Source organism: Myotis myotis, unplaced genomic scaffold, assembly GCF_014108235.1.
Source record: "Myotis myotis isolate mMyoMyo1 unplaced genomic scaffold, mMyoMyo1.p scaffold_m19_p_3, whole genome shotgun sequence".
Lineage (NCBI taxonomy): Eukaryota > Metazoa > Chordata > Mammalia > Chiroptera > Vespertilionidae > Myotis > Myotis myotis.
Genome location: NW_023416335.1, coordinates 192,967,448 through 192,980,968, shown reverse-complemented (window position 1 = coordinate 192,980,968; position 13,521 = coordinate 192,967,448).

Here is a 13,521-nt window from a genome sequence, read left to right as displayed (position 1 = left end):
ACTTCCTGGGACACCTTCCCTCGTTAGAACTGACTGGCTCCAGGACCACCTGGGACCCACCCCATAGTCTTTACACCCTAAGGAAGTCTGCAGTGGAATTCTTGGAGTAGATATGCCTGTTGAGGGGTAGTCTCCTGAAATAAGTATGACCACACTCCAAAAGAAGTAGGATTATGCATGTGGGTCTTTGAGAAAGTGAAGTTACAGAGGGTCTGTGAACAATGGAAAAATCAGTGGAGAGTCCATGGATCCTAAGCCAAGGATCATCAGAGTCTAAGGCAGTGATGGCGAACCTATGACACGCGTGTCAGATGACACGCGAACTCATTTTTTGGTTGATTTTTCTGTGTTAAATGGCATTTAAATATATAAAATAAATATCAAAAATATAAATCTTTGTTTTACTATGATTGCAAATATCAAAAAATTTCTATATGTGACACGGCACCAAAGTTAAGTTAGGGTTTTTCAAAATGCTGACACGCCGAGCTCAAAAGGTTTGCCATCACTGGTCTAAGGACTTATTCCACTAAACTAAGTTTTCTCCACCTCCTCCCTCAGCCCATCTCCACCCACCCTCAGTTATAATGCTGTCTTGGAGAGGCCTGAGCAGCTAATGGAATAGTTTTCACTCAAGCTTTGGCCTGCAAACCCCTGGAAAACTAATTTGATTTCTTTCTTTTTAAATTGGATTTCCCCAAATCATCTGCTTCCCCTTTGGCTATGCAAACAGGATCAGATCTTATCCCAGTGTAGAATCTTCCCTATTCTGAAAGGCTCCCAGGAGCCAGAGCCAACCTTCTGGCCAAGCAGGGCAATGAGGGACCAGTAGGGCTGTTCTAACACACTGTGCAAGGGCGGTACTGGTTCGAAACTCTCAGAGGTTCCCAGATGAAATCCAGCTCAAGTGTCAACTAGCAGTCACATCCTTTTGATAACCTCTTCCAACACCCCACCCCTCATGACCAGCTCTTACCATGTCACATGCACTCCCCCCTCTTCCACAATGAGGTCTGACTAGTCAGCAAGGGGTTTCACTAGCATGGAGGTGGCTCATTTGGCAGCTACCTGGCTGCATAGGAGGCAGATGCTGCAGCAACAATATAGGCACATGCAAGAGGAAAAACAGATTAGATGTTTCCCAAAATAAGTAACAATTTTCTCTACCAAGAGTCGTGATCCCAACCATTGATTTACTAAGTCCCCTAGGCTAGAGAGTTGAATCACTAAGGGCATTTATTAGAGTCCTCGTGTGATTTAATAAAGATGATACATTAGCAAATTCATCGGATATGAACACACAACGTTCTGTTTGAATGTCATCAGTGCCTTCTTGTGATGCAGTAATAATGTCCAAAGCCATCCTATTTTGGAGGACAGTTTGTCTCATTAGAGACACTTCAGTTTTCAGTACAGACAGGCTTCTCTGGCTATGTTTAGGGCTTGCTGGGGAAGGGTGAGGAAGGAGAGGAGGGGGAGGATAGAGAGCAGAGGAGGAAGTGAAGGAGGAAGAGGAGGAGCACACAACCTCACTGAAACAGTGGTGAGTGGCAGCTACAATGGTTAGTAGTTCTGGTGTTTGGACAAAAGGCACTAGCACTGACCTGAACACCATTGCTTTGGTTTAGAAATAAAGAGATGCCAACGTTGCCTGGTCCACTTTTTTTTAATCTTTGAAGAAGTTATCAGCAATGACGAAAATGAACAGGAAAAGAAAGATGCAAAGTTGGTATTTCAGCAAATCAAAGTTAAGAATCCTCTGAATCTCTTCAAAACAAACCCAACCCCATGATGTCAAAAGAAACTCAGGGGAGCTTTCCCTATATCTTCTACCATGCCCCCTGGTCCCTCTAGGCCAGGGGTGGGCAAACTTTTTGACTCGAGGGCCACAATGGGTTCTTAAACTGGACCGGAGGGCCGGAACAAAAGCATGGATGGAGTGTTTGTGTGAACTAATATAAATTCAAAGTAAACATCATTACATAAAAGGGTACGGTCTTTTTTTTTTTTAGTTTTATTCATTTCAAACGGGCCGGATCCGGCCCGTGGGCCGTAGTTTGCCCATGGCTGCTCTAGACCTAGGAAAACTTAGACTCAAATTCAGTGGCCATCACCCTTTTTTATCAGGCTACACCATCATTTCTTTCTGGACCAGCATGGAGTCCCCCATCACCTCCTTGCTTCCAGGTCCTGGTGATGCGGATGTGATGGAAGGTGTGTTTGTAGTTTGACTCATGAGTGACATATTGGGCACCCTCTGGGTTTAAAGCAAAGGCAGCGGAGGAAGGTCACAGCACTTCAGTTAAGTACAGATATCTTTCTCCAAGGGAAAGTAGTTTATCAAACCCTGGCTGACATAAGCAAATGTTTAATCATTTTCTTCATAAATAAGTGGCTGTTAAGTTTAGTGTAATTTACATCTCCTTTCAATTGCAGTGGGTTGGAAATTATTACATTACCAATGTATGATTAGAGTCTGGTCAAGAAGACAGGATCCAAAATAGGTACTTCATCAGAGTGAATTTGATATAGGGAATTGGTTAAGTAAGTTTTGGAAGACTGCAAAATCAAAACGAGAACAATGAGGGAATGCAGAAATAATAACCACAGGAAACAGCTACCAGTGTAGGGCTGGGGGCATAGAAGGAAGGGGTTGGGACCCAGACCTCAAGGAGGAGCCATGTCCCCGCTGCTGTGGGGACCTCTGAGGGCTGTGGAGAGTCTGATTCTGAGAACAGTACTCTCTCTGTCTCTGATCATTGCCTGAAATTCCTAAAACCTTCGCCAAACGGGAGCTCAAAAAATGCAGCTAGGTGAGCAGAAGTAAACAGACAGGAGAGGAAAAGCTGGCCATACCTCGTTGGCAACAGCAGGCCTCCACTGGCATAAGGAAAGTGGCGATAATTTTGACTATAATTGGAAGCTTTGACTATTACCTGTCACTGCAACTTGCAATTCTGGAATGAAGACTGTGTTTGGCAACTCAAAGTCACTGTAGTACTTGTGAAAATAAATAAAGAAAACCTTATTCAAATAGAGTCAGGAAGCCCTGAAAGTGTAGCTCTCATGAACATATGACCTGCTGAGCTTACTTTACAAATTTGGGCAGGAAGAAGCTTATTTTACTACCCCAGCAACAACCCAGCAAAGGAGGAGTCACCACACTCAGCCAACGAGAAGCCACTGGCACCTTGAACTCTCATTCTCCTCCAGTGGACTTTTGCTCATACACACCCCTCCCAACTTTCCCCTTTTTCTCCATAAAATAACTTTCCACCATAGCCGGTTGGGCTCCGTGGATAGAGTGTTAGCCCTCGGACTGAAAGGTTCCAGGTTCAATTCCAGTCAAGGGCATGTGCCTTGGTTACAGGCTTGATCCCTGGCCCTGGTCGGGACACTTATGGGAGGCAACCAATCCATGTGCCTCTCTCACATTGATTTTTCTCTCTCCCTCCTCCTCCTTTCCACTCTCTCTAAAAGTCAATGGAAAAATATCCTCAGGAGAGGATTAAATAAATAAAAGAACTTTCCCCTTTTTTGTTCTCCAGACTTGCCTGTGGTTTGCCATCGTTTGCATGTCTCAGAATGCAATTCCTCTCCTATTCCCAAATATACTGATTTTTTGCTGGTAAAATAACTGGCTATTTTATTTTTAAATCTGACAAACTTTATCCTAAAAGTCATCAGGAAAGTCATGGGACTGCCACACACCTAACCTGGGCAAAGAAAAACTGCCCCCACAGAACACAGTTTAAGAATAGGGCAAGACAAAAGAGAATGGCTGTAAGATTGCAACCCATGAGCCCTACTTGTTCGGCCTACTAGGTGCCAATATAAAGTGTCTGGCACATAGTAGAAACACAATAACTGGCCTTATTATTGAAACCTAGGGCTCTGACCCCTCCCACAATGCAACACTGACCATTACATAAGAGTGTTAGAACTCCACCTCAACAAAAGATGACAAAATCCTCAGCTCTCAGTTGTGCTGGGAGCAGCACTGTCTAAAAGAGTACCACAAGCTCAGCTTTCCACAACTTAACAGACTGTAACATCCCCTGGGCTTCAGTCCCACATCCACAATGGCTAGCCCCAAGCAGCCTCTGGGTTCTGTCATTAACAAAATTGCTTCCATATTTGTCCTGTAAAGAAGAGCAGTGTCTTGCTGACCTAGTGCTTGTAAATTTTCCCTTTCCTCACCTTTTCCATGCCATAGGATGCTGTGGAATTCATCCTGAATCCCAGTGATTAACAGGTGGGGACCCAGATGGAGACCATCTGCATAACAGTCCCCAATCAACACAAAACAAAGTAGATTGCCACAGATATCCACAGCCTTCTATATTCTGGTCTCATTCTTTCTACCCAGATTTATCTATCTCTCCACCCCAAATGCAGGCCCTACCGCAATTGGGTCTCCTTTGAATCAGCTCCTTACCTTAATACTGTGCCCATCACCACTCACTGAAAGCCGGAATTGTAAAACCCATCATCCATGAAATGTAGTGATTTGTAGTTGTATTGAAGCATGAAATCTGAATGTCACGCTGTGAGGATGGTCTGTAAGAGTGAACCAATCAGCAGGAGAGGGAGGCTGTGAGGTCCAATCGCAAAGGCTTGGCTGGGGAGTGAGACAGACCTGAGTTTAAATCCTGGCTCTGCCACTGAACTACCTGAGGCAAATCATTCAACTTCTGAACCGCTGGCTCTCCTCCATAAAGTGAGGGGCAATCTGTACCTGCCAGAGCACTACAGAGCAGGGAAAGGGGCTCAGTAAACAATGGCTAACCTTAATAGTGTGTTGCTATTCTCACTAATGAGCACACTTGGAGAGTATGAGAAAACCTGTGAGAAAACCTGACCCCTGTGACCTAATATCAGAGGCAGGTTGCTAGGGCTACTGAGGCGGTTGGGATGTACTAGTGGGGGAGAGGGGGGCTCCCCAAGAGCCAGGTGCAGGCTCTGGGCTGGGGAAGGGCAGGAAAGGGTTAGAACTAGAAGTCTGAGCAAGGAGTAAGAATGACCTTGCTGTATCCTCTACAGACTCCTGGGACATTTTTTGAAGAGTTTTAACCCTGTATTAACATCTTTCCTTCCAGCACTACCCCTGTAAAGTCTTGGTGATTTCAGGGTTCACAATAAAATCTTTCCAATGGCCTGGTGTCTCTCTTCTTCGACTTCCTCACCCGCTTCCATGGCCAGTGGCTTTCAAACTTGTTTGTCCATGCATGGCCCAACCATATGTGTGACTCAGTGCACACACACACATCATATATAAATACCCACGTCTACACATACATAAATGAAATCAAGTTTTATAATATGATATTTACCCTTGCTACATGCATTGTGCTCTGCTATTTCCTATTTTGTTCTATTTCATCTTTATAGATGCACTAACTTAATTTTGTGATTCACTAATGGTTCTGTCTCTCAATTTGAAAAACACTGCCCTAGATTTTTTAATTACATCACTGCAGTTTTAGAGACCAGAAAGCTGGGGAGGAACAACAAGGAGACTGAGATGAAGTAGCCAATGAGGTAGAAGAACAAACAGACCCTTCATTAGCGCAATCCAAATACAGTCATGTGCCCCATAATGATGTTCCTGTCAACAGAGGACCACATATAGGACCACATATAAGATTATAATGGAACTGAAAAATTCCCAGCACCTAGTGACATCATAGCCGCCGTAACGTTGTAGTGCAACACATTACTTACTATAACTTTTTTACCTGATATAATTTAAAAGGTTATAAAATACTAAAGTAAACTAATTTAGCATTGAAAAAAGAAAAATTTTTAAATAACTTTAGTGTGGCCTAAGTGTGCAGTATTTATAAATCCACAGTAGTGTACAGTAATGTCCTAAGCCTTCATTCATTCACTCACCACTCACTGACTCACCCAGAGCATCTTCCAGTCCTGCAAGCTCCATCCATGGCAAGTGCCCTATACATATGGATATATTGCTTTTTAAACCTTTATACTATATCTTTATTGTACCTTTTCTATATTTAGATATGTTTAGCTATACAAATACTTACTGTTGTGTTACAATTGCCTACAGTATTCAGTACAATAACATGCTGTGCAGGTTTGTAGCCTAAGAGTAATGGGCTATACCACATGGCCTAGAAGTGTAGTAGATGTACCATCTAGGTTTGTATAATGCCCTCTATGATGCTCTCACAATGCAAGACAGAATCACACTCTCTAATCTCTTCCTGTCACTCAAACTCATTGGCTCTAGTACTCCAAGCTCAACTATTTTCCAACCCCACCCAGTGCCTCCAATCTTACCACCTTCCTCTCATGATGTCACTTCCTCTTTATCTGATTTAGATTACCTAGCTCATAGTAATCATCTGTCAAGTGATTCATTTAATAAATAGTTGCCGAGTTTTCCCACTCTGTGCCAAATACTGTTCTAGGTGCTGGGGATACAGCAGTGAACAAAACAAAGTCCCTCCCTGTGAAGACCTTTTTATTGAAGGGAAAACAGACAATGAGCAAATCAACAAGAACAACTAAGCTATCTATATATATAAAAGCCTAATATGCAAAGTGTCCCCTTGGGAATTCAACCAGGAGACTGAGAGTTCACTTGCTCACTACGACATCTGCTGACCACCAGGGGCAGTGCGGTGAGGAACAACGGAAGGCCCAGATCAACCCTGATTGCTGGCCAGGCCTAGGGACCCTACCTGTGCATGAATTTGTGCACTGGGCCTCTAGTCTCAGTATAATAGCCAGTGCAAAACCTAAAGCAGAAGAGCACCTACAGGTCCCAGGGACAGCACAGAGGCTAACAAGCCTGGAGCAGAGTGAGAAGAGGGGGGAGGTCAGAAAGAAGTTAATAAGCCAGATGGTCTCCTAGTCTATTCCAGGAACTTTAGGTTTTACTCTGAATGCGATGGGCTATCATTGCAGGATTTGAGGAAAGGGAGCATCCTGATCTGGTTTATGTCTTTAAAAGCCTCCTCTGTTTGGAGAATAGATGGTCGGAAACCAGGGAAGAGGATACAGATTAAGATACTATTGGATGCATCCAGGTGAGAGATAATGGTGGCTTGGACCAAGGTAGTGGGAAGGAGGTAGTGAGAAGTGGATATAATTTTGAAGGTATAGCTAATAGAATTTGCTGATAGGATCGTGTCAAGGGTGATGCCAAGGCTTTGGGCTTGAGCAGCAGAAGTATGGAGTTGCCTTTTACTGAAATGGGGAGACTTTAGGAGGAGTTTTGGGGTTGAGGGAGTCAAGAGTTGCATTTTAGATACATCAGTTAAAAACCCAAGTAGAGAAATATGTAGTCAGCATTTCAAAATATGCAGTTCAGGAGGGTGGTCTGGAAAGGAGCTATAAACAGGGAGGTATTAGCATCTACTTGATATTGAAATCAGGAGACTGGATGAAAGGACCTATGGAATGAGTGAGAACAGGAGAGGGAAGAGTTCCAAGGATGGAGCCAAGAGGTCAGGTTGATGAGGAGAAAATGGCAAAGGAGACCAGAAAAAAGCTGCCAGTGACAGGAAGAGAGAAATCAGAGTGTAGGCTCCAGGAATGCTGGGAGAGAAAGTGCTTCCCAAAGGCGGGAGCGATGCTCCATGCCAAAGGAGGATGAAGATGCCCAGCTTTATCCGCAATCAGGGAAATGCACATCAAGAGCACAGGAGAGCCGAAACCGGTTTGGCTCAGTGGATAGAGCGTCGGCCTGCGGACTGAAAGGTTCCAGGTTCGATTCCGGTCAAGGGCATGTACCTGGGTTGCGGGCATATCCCCAGTGGGAGATGTGCAGGAGGCAGCTGATCGATGTTTCTCTCTCATTGATGTTTCTAACTCTCTATCTCTCTCCCTTCCTCTCTGTAAAAAATCAATAAAATATATTTAAAAAAAAAAAAAAGAGCACAGGAGAGCCCTAGGTAGTTTGGCTTAGTGGATAGAGCCTCATCCTGTGGACTGAAGGGTCCTGAGTTCGATTTTGATCAAGGCACATACCTCAGTTGTAGGGATCCTCCCTGAACCAGGCCCTGGTTGGGACTCATGCAGTAGGCAACCAATCGATGTATTTCTCTCACATTACTATGTCTCTCTGTCTTTCCCTTTCTCTTCCACCCTCTCTAAAAATCAATGGAAAAATATCCTCGGGTGAGTATTTAAAGAAAAAGATCACATTTATACCAGTTAACTGGTAATAATTTGAAGCTTGTGAAGATCACATGTGGAAAGAGACTTTATTTAGGTACAGCAACAGGCTGTCTTATATATGACTGGTAGAAGTGTAAGCCGGATCAACCATTTGGAAAACAATTTGGCTTTCTTTTTGTTATGACGTTACAGGATCCAGCAATTCCTCTCGAAGGTGTCACCTTCTGGCTACGACCTTCATTTTGCAGATGGGGAACAGAGGCAAGGAGAGGGGAGGCCATTTGCACAATTAGGGACAGAACCAAGAGGAGAGCCCTTGCCTGGTAGTGTCATGAAAAGCCGTGTCAGGTAACTATGTCACAGAGAAACAAACAGGTTCAGGAACTGTCTCTAGATCACATTGCTGTAAGTGGTGGAGTTGGGATCTGAACTCCAGTTTTACACTTTGAAACCCTTGCTCTTGTCACCACCCCTTGATGTTAAGGTTAACAGACACCCCAGACAGGACACAGACACAAACCCACACAGATATTTGCATTCCCATGTTTCCCTTTCCATGCTTCTCTTTTTAACTTCTCTTGAACCAAACTACCACCTTTCATTTCTCCCCACCCCCAACACACACCCCCACAGTTCCAGACAGATCTGCCTCATGAAAACGTCACAGTGAGTGGAACAGCACACTTTTATGGAGTGCTGTCTCTGTGCGAGGCATGGTGCTCATCAGATCTAAAGGGCAACAAACCTGCCAAACTGTTATAGGAGGGAGACAAGACACAGGCAAGAAAATGGGCAATTACCATCCAGAATAAGAAGTAATCTGATAAGAAACATCTGTATTACTTTCAACAATAAAGATAAATTTCAAAAAAAGATTCCAGAGTGGGAAAAAAGAAGTGATCTCATAGAGGCAGACGAGAACACCAAGAGCCACCGTGAGGGTGCTGAAGCTGTAGGAGGGATCTTAGGAAATACTTCCCCAAGAACGGACATTTAAGCAGAGACAAAGGAGTTAACCGAGGAAGGGCACCCGACCCAGTGAACAGCATGTGCAGGGCTAAAGGCTTTCTAAAGCACTGATCCGATCAAACACCTTCTCCCCACCCCACCCCCATCCCTCCACCCCCATCAGCAGCCCTGCGTGGCCTCCCATTCCCAAATGAAAACATCCTAAAGATGTCCTACATTCAAAGTTGGGGGCAACTTTGAATATCTAGGGTGTGCTAGGGGCAGGGGCCTGACAAAAAAGAATTACTAAGTAGGCTGAGGGGCAGGGACCATGGGAGAGAAAAATTGCTAATTATCTCGCTAGAAAAGCAATGTGTTGTGATTGAACCCAGCCAGGTGTGACCCTGCTCGTAAATTTTATGTAAACTTTTTACCCTGCCAGTACCAGGAACGGCTAATGACCCGCTTTGCAGTTTTTTTCTTTTTTTAAAAAAAATACTTTGTAGTGTTGCAGATAAAAGGTCTTGCTGTACTCTTGGTCTGCACTGCAAGCTGTGGGCTCTTATGGGAAACACACGGCTAGCAGTCAGCTGGTCAGCTTAATAAAGGCTCTTAAAATTTAAATTCTGAGTCGGTGGTCTATCTCGCTGAGCTAACCCATAACATAGGGGACATCCAATGGAAGATGGTGAGTAGCGATGAGAGCCAAGAGTCTTGGGTCAGAAGGAAGATCTGGACAGGGGATAAGAGGAAAGTCAGTTAGCACATAATGACCGTTGACATGGATGAGCTCACCTAAGGAAAGGAGGCAGAATAGGAAGAGAAATGGGAACACCAAGATTTAAGGAATCAACAAGTCCCCAGCCTGGTTTTGAAACCAGCATTAGGACAGACTTCTTGTGAGTGGATTGTACTCGTGGGATCGCACTTAAATCTCTCTGGCCTCAGTTTCCTTGTCTGTAAAATGGGCTAGTAATAGTACCTACTTCCTTGGGTTGTCTGAGTAGATGGGTCAATACATGCAAGTGCTTAGAACAGCACCTGACACATAGAGCTCAATAAATGTCCGATAAAATAATAGGACGGGCTGAGGAGCGAATGAAACTGGAAGAGGTGGAAGGTGCTGGGTGTAAACTAGTCTTTCAAGAAGTCTGACTCTGAAGTGGAAAAGAAAACAGTAGCTGGATGTAATGGGAGGCGGTCATGAGAGGGTTTGCTTTTGTTTTCTTTTTCCACCCCATGCTACTTTGGGAATTCCTCCCTTCTGCATTTAAAAGAGTGACCCTCCCAGTTACTTTGGAAACCCTGTTCACCAAAGTAGTGATTTCAGACGACCCCCTCCCCCAACCACCCTCACCCCCGGCACTGTGGAGGGAGCCCCTGGAGCCACACAGTAAACCCCGCCCACCTGAGGGGGGACTGCCCACCATGCTGGGGAGGAAACCCCACCACGCTGCCCTGGAAACCCCTGTGCTGGGTAAGGTGCACCCGTGCTACTTAGGAAACCCGCATTCTCTAGGGGGCCCAGGCACCACGCAAAGGGGAAGGAGCCCCCGCATGCTACAGAGGGAGCTGCGGGATTTGGAGGGTGGCTCTCACCTCTCCATGGGGTGGAGGAGGCCGCCCAGCTACTTTGGAAACCCTGAGCCTCAGAGGGGCAGCCCCAGTTTCCCTGCGCTTGGGAGGGGTCCCTGCACTATGGAGCAAGCCCCACCATCCGGAGGGGGTCCCGACCCCCAGCATGGGAAGAGAGTCCCCCGCAATACTTTGGAAACTCCTTGCACCAGAAGATGGCTCCCAGCCCTCCACGCAAGAAAGAGAGCTCCCCCCCCCCCCGTCCCCCCCCTCCCTTCCCCACCTCCCGCTCTACTTTGGCAACCCCGCTCTCAGGAGAGGGAGCTCGCCCCTCCCCCAGCAGAGAGGGTTTGCTTTTAAAGACAGGAAAAATCTGAGCGTGTTCAAATGCTGATTGGAAGGAGCCGGGAGAGAGAGAGGTTGGAGACGGGGAGTTGGGGAGGAAGGCTAAGTAAACAGCAGAGCCGGTCCCGGAGGAGGCTTCTCTGCTCTTCTTTCTCTGCCCGAGAGAGGGCGGGAGGGAGGTGAGGTGGGGCAGATGCCAGGAAACGGGTGGGCGGGTGTGGCTGGGAGGCTGGGGAACCACCTTCTGTTTACTCCCTGTGGTGGAGGTGACCCATCAGCTGAGAATGTGGAGGTGGAGGAGAGGTTCGGGAAATACGCAAGACGCCCAAGTCTGTGGGGCGGAGAATAACCTCTCACTCGCAGGCCTGAACCATTCACAGGACAGCTTCTCAACGCGTCCATCCTTCTCATTCCATCCTCCCAACACCCCCAAGGAATGTTCTTGCCTTACCTCTCAGTGGAAGGAAACTGAGCCTGAGTTCAGGCCACACCCCTGCACAAACATGCACATAAACATTTGCACGCCCGTGCACGGGGCGCTCACGAAGAGACACACACACGTGCACACACACACCCTCCCTAGGGCCCTGGGGAGTCCAGCGCTGCTGCCCACCACCCCGTCTCTCCCTGGCTGGAAGGCCTTTCAGGATGCAAGTGAGTGAGGGCTGCCTTTCCACGGGAGGTTCTCAGATGTGCCCTCCACAAGGAGAAAAGTTAGTAAATGATTCACAAGTGAAAAAAAACAAAAACAAAACAAGGCTCGGGACAGTGGGAATAATATGCTAACATTTTTGTAATAAATGGGGTGGGAAGAACGTGTTTGCTTATATGTGCATAAAACATTTCTGGAAGGATGCCGAAAACTCAACTGTGGTGACCTCTGGGGAGGGGAGCTGCCAGCCGGAAAGGAAGGAGAATGTTCAGTGTATCCCCTTTTCTGCCTTTTGAATTTTGAAATAAATAAGTAAATGTATGCTTTAAATACAAACCAGTGGTCTGACTATTATGAGTAACATCCCACAGCTGATCTACATTGTGATGTCATGACTGAAAGCTCTGTTCCACCCGTGGTCCCTTCGCCCTTCCTTCCTCTCCCCCTTGGCTTCTGGTCCAACTCTTCCCCCTAAGGAGCCTGAGGCCTCCCTGTGAACCACAGGAACCAGTGACACGGAGTGGCAGCCACGGCCCTGTGAGTGCGACAGAGCAGACCACGGCAGGCTCCGCAGTCTGGGACTGGCCTTGTCCCCTTGGTTGCTACAATCACTCTTAATTAGGTCAAACACTGGGGGGATTCGTGTAAGGAACTGACAGCAAGAAGGATCTGAAGTATTCCAGAGAACCCAGAAACAGCCATACACGTGGGCCTTGTTACTCAGGAAGGGGACAGTGCTCGGGACCCAGGACACTCCAGAGCCCGGGTCACCTGATGGGGAGGGGGCTGCTGCTTTCTCTGCTCTTTCTGCTTCTGCCCCCTCTACCAGAAGGCCCAGCCCATCACCGTGGCTCCAATATAGGCACAATCCCATCACAGGCCTTTGTGTGGGTGCCATTGCTGGACCAATCATCTGGGGCCAAAGGAGGCAGGGCCACCTGGTTCAGGACAGTTCCTCTTCAGAAGGGACGGTGAGCCGGATGGTCATATAGAATCACAAAAATCCTTTGGACCCTCAGTCCTGGAGCCTTGGTTTACCCCTCCAGGCTGGCCTGGCCTCACCTAACCCCTGGAAACTGTGTTCCTGTGAACAGAGGCGAGGATACCTTCCCCAACTCTAAGAGCCAGAAAAAATATCTCTGATATTTGTTACAAGGGAGAAACTCCAGATTTATAAATACTTGACTACAAAGGGCCCACACAGGCACACCCCTCCTCTCCTCTCCTCCTCCGCCACAGCCTCTGGCAGCCACCCTACTTGCTGCCTTTGCCAGGACTCCAGCGGTGGTGAAAACATTTGGAGATTTTGGACAACCCCTGCACACAAAAATAGAGAAAAGTAAGCCACAGAAACATCATGGGATTTTAAACCAGAAAGATCTAGATTTTATTTCTCCATCTGCCACTGACTAGCTATATGATCTTAGGCAAGCCACTTAACCTCATTGAGCCTCAGTTTCTTTATCTGTGAGGTGGGAGTAATGAAACCTAATTCACAAGGTCGGCATGAGAATTAAAAGAAATCATGCATATGACAAAGCACTGATGCTCCACAAATGGCCCTTTCCTCCCTTCCCCCTTCTCGCTCCCCGCCCTTTCCTCTCCCGCCTTCCTGCAATAAATTCCCTCTGTTTAAGTAAACCAGAGTCAGCTTCTGTCAGCTGCAACCCAGAACACAGACTGAGAGAACCTGTGGCCTTCTCTTCACCTCCACCTCACAGCCCCCTCATAGTGGACATGTCTCATGTTTTCTTGCTGCCCAACACTTTTGAATACCCTTTCTATGTTTGGGGAATTCCTGCCTTGCCTTCCACTTTTCCCAGGTAGAAGCATGAAAACTAGGTAGCAGG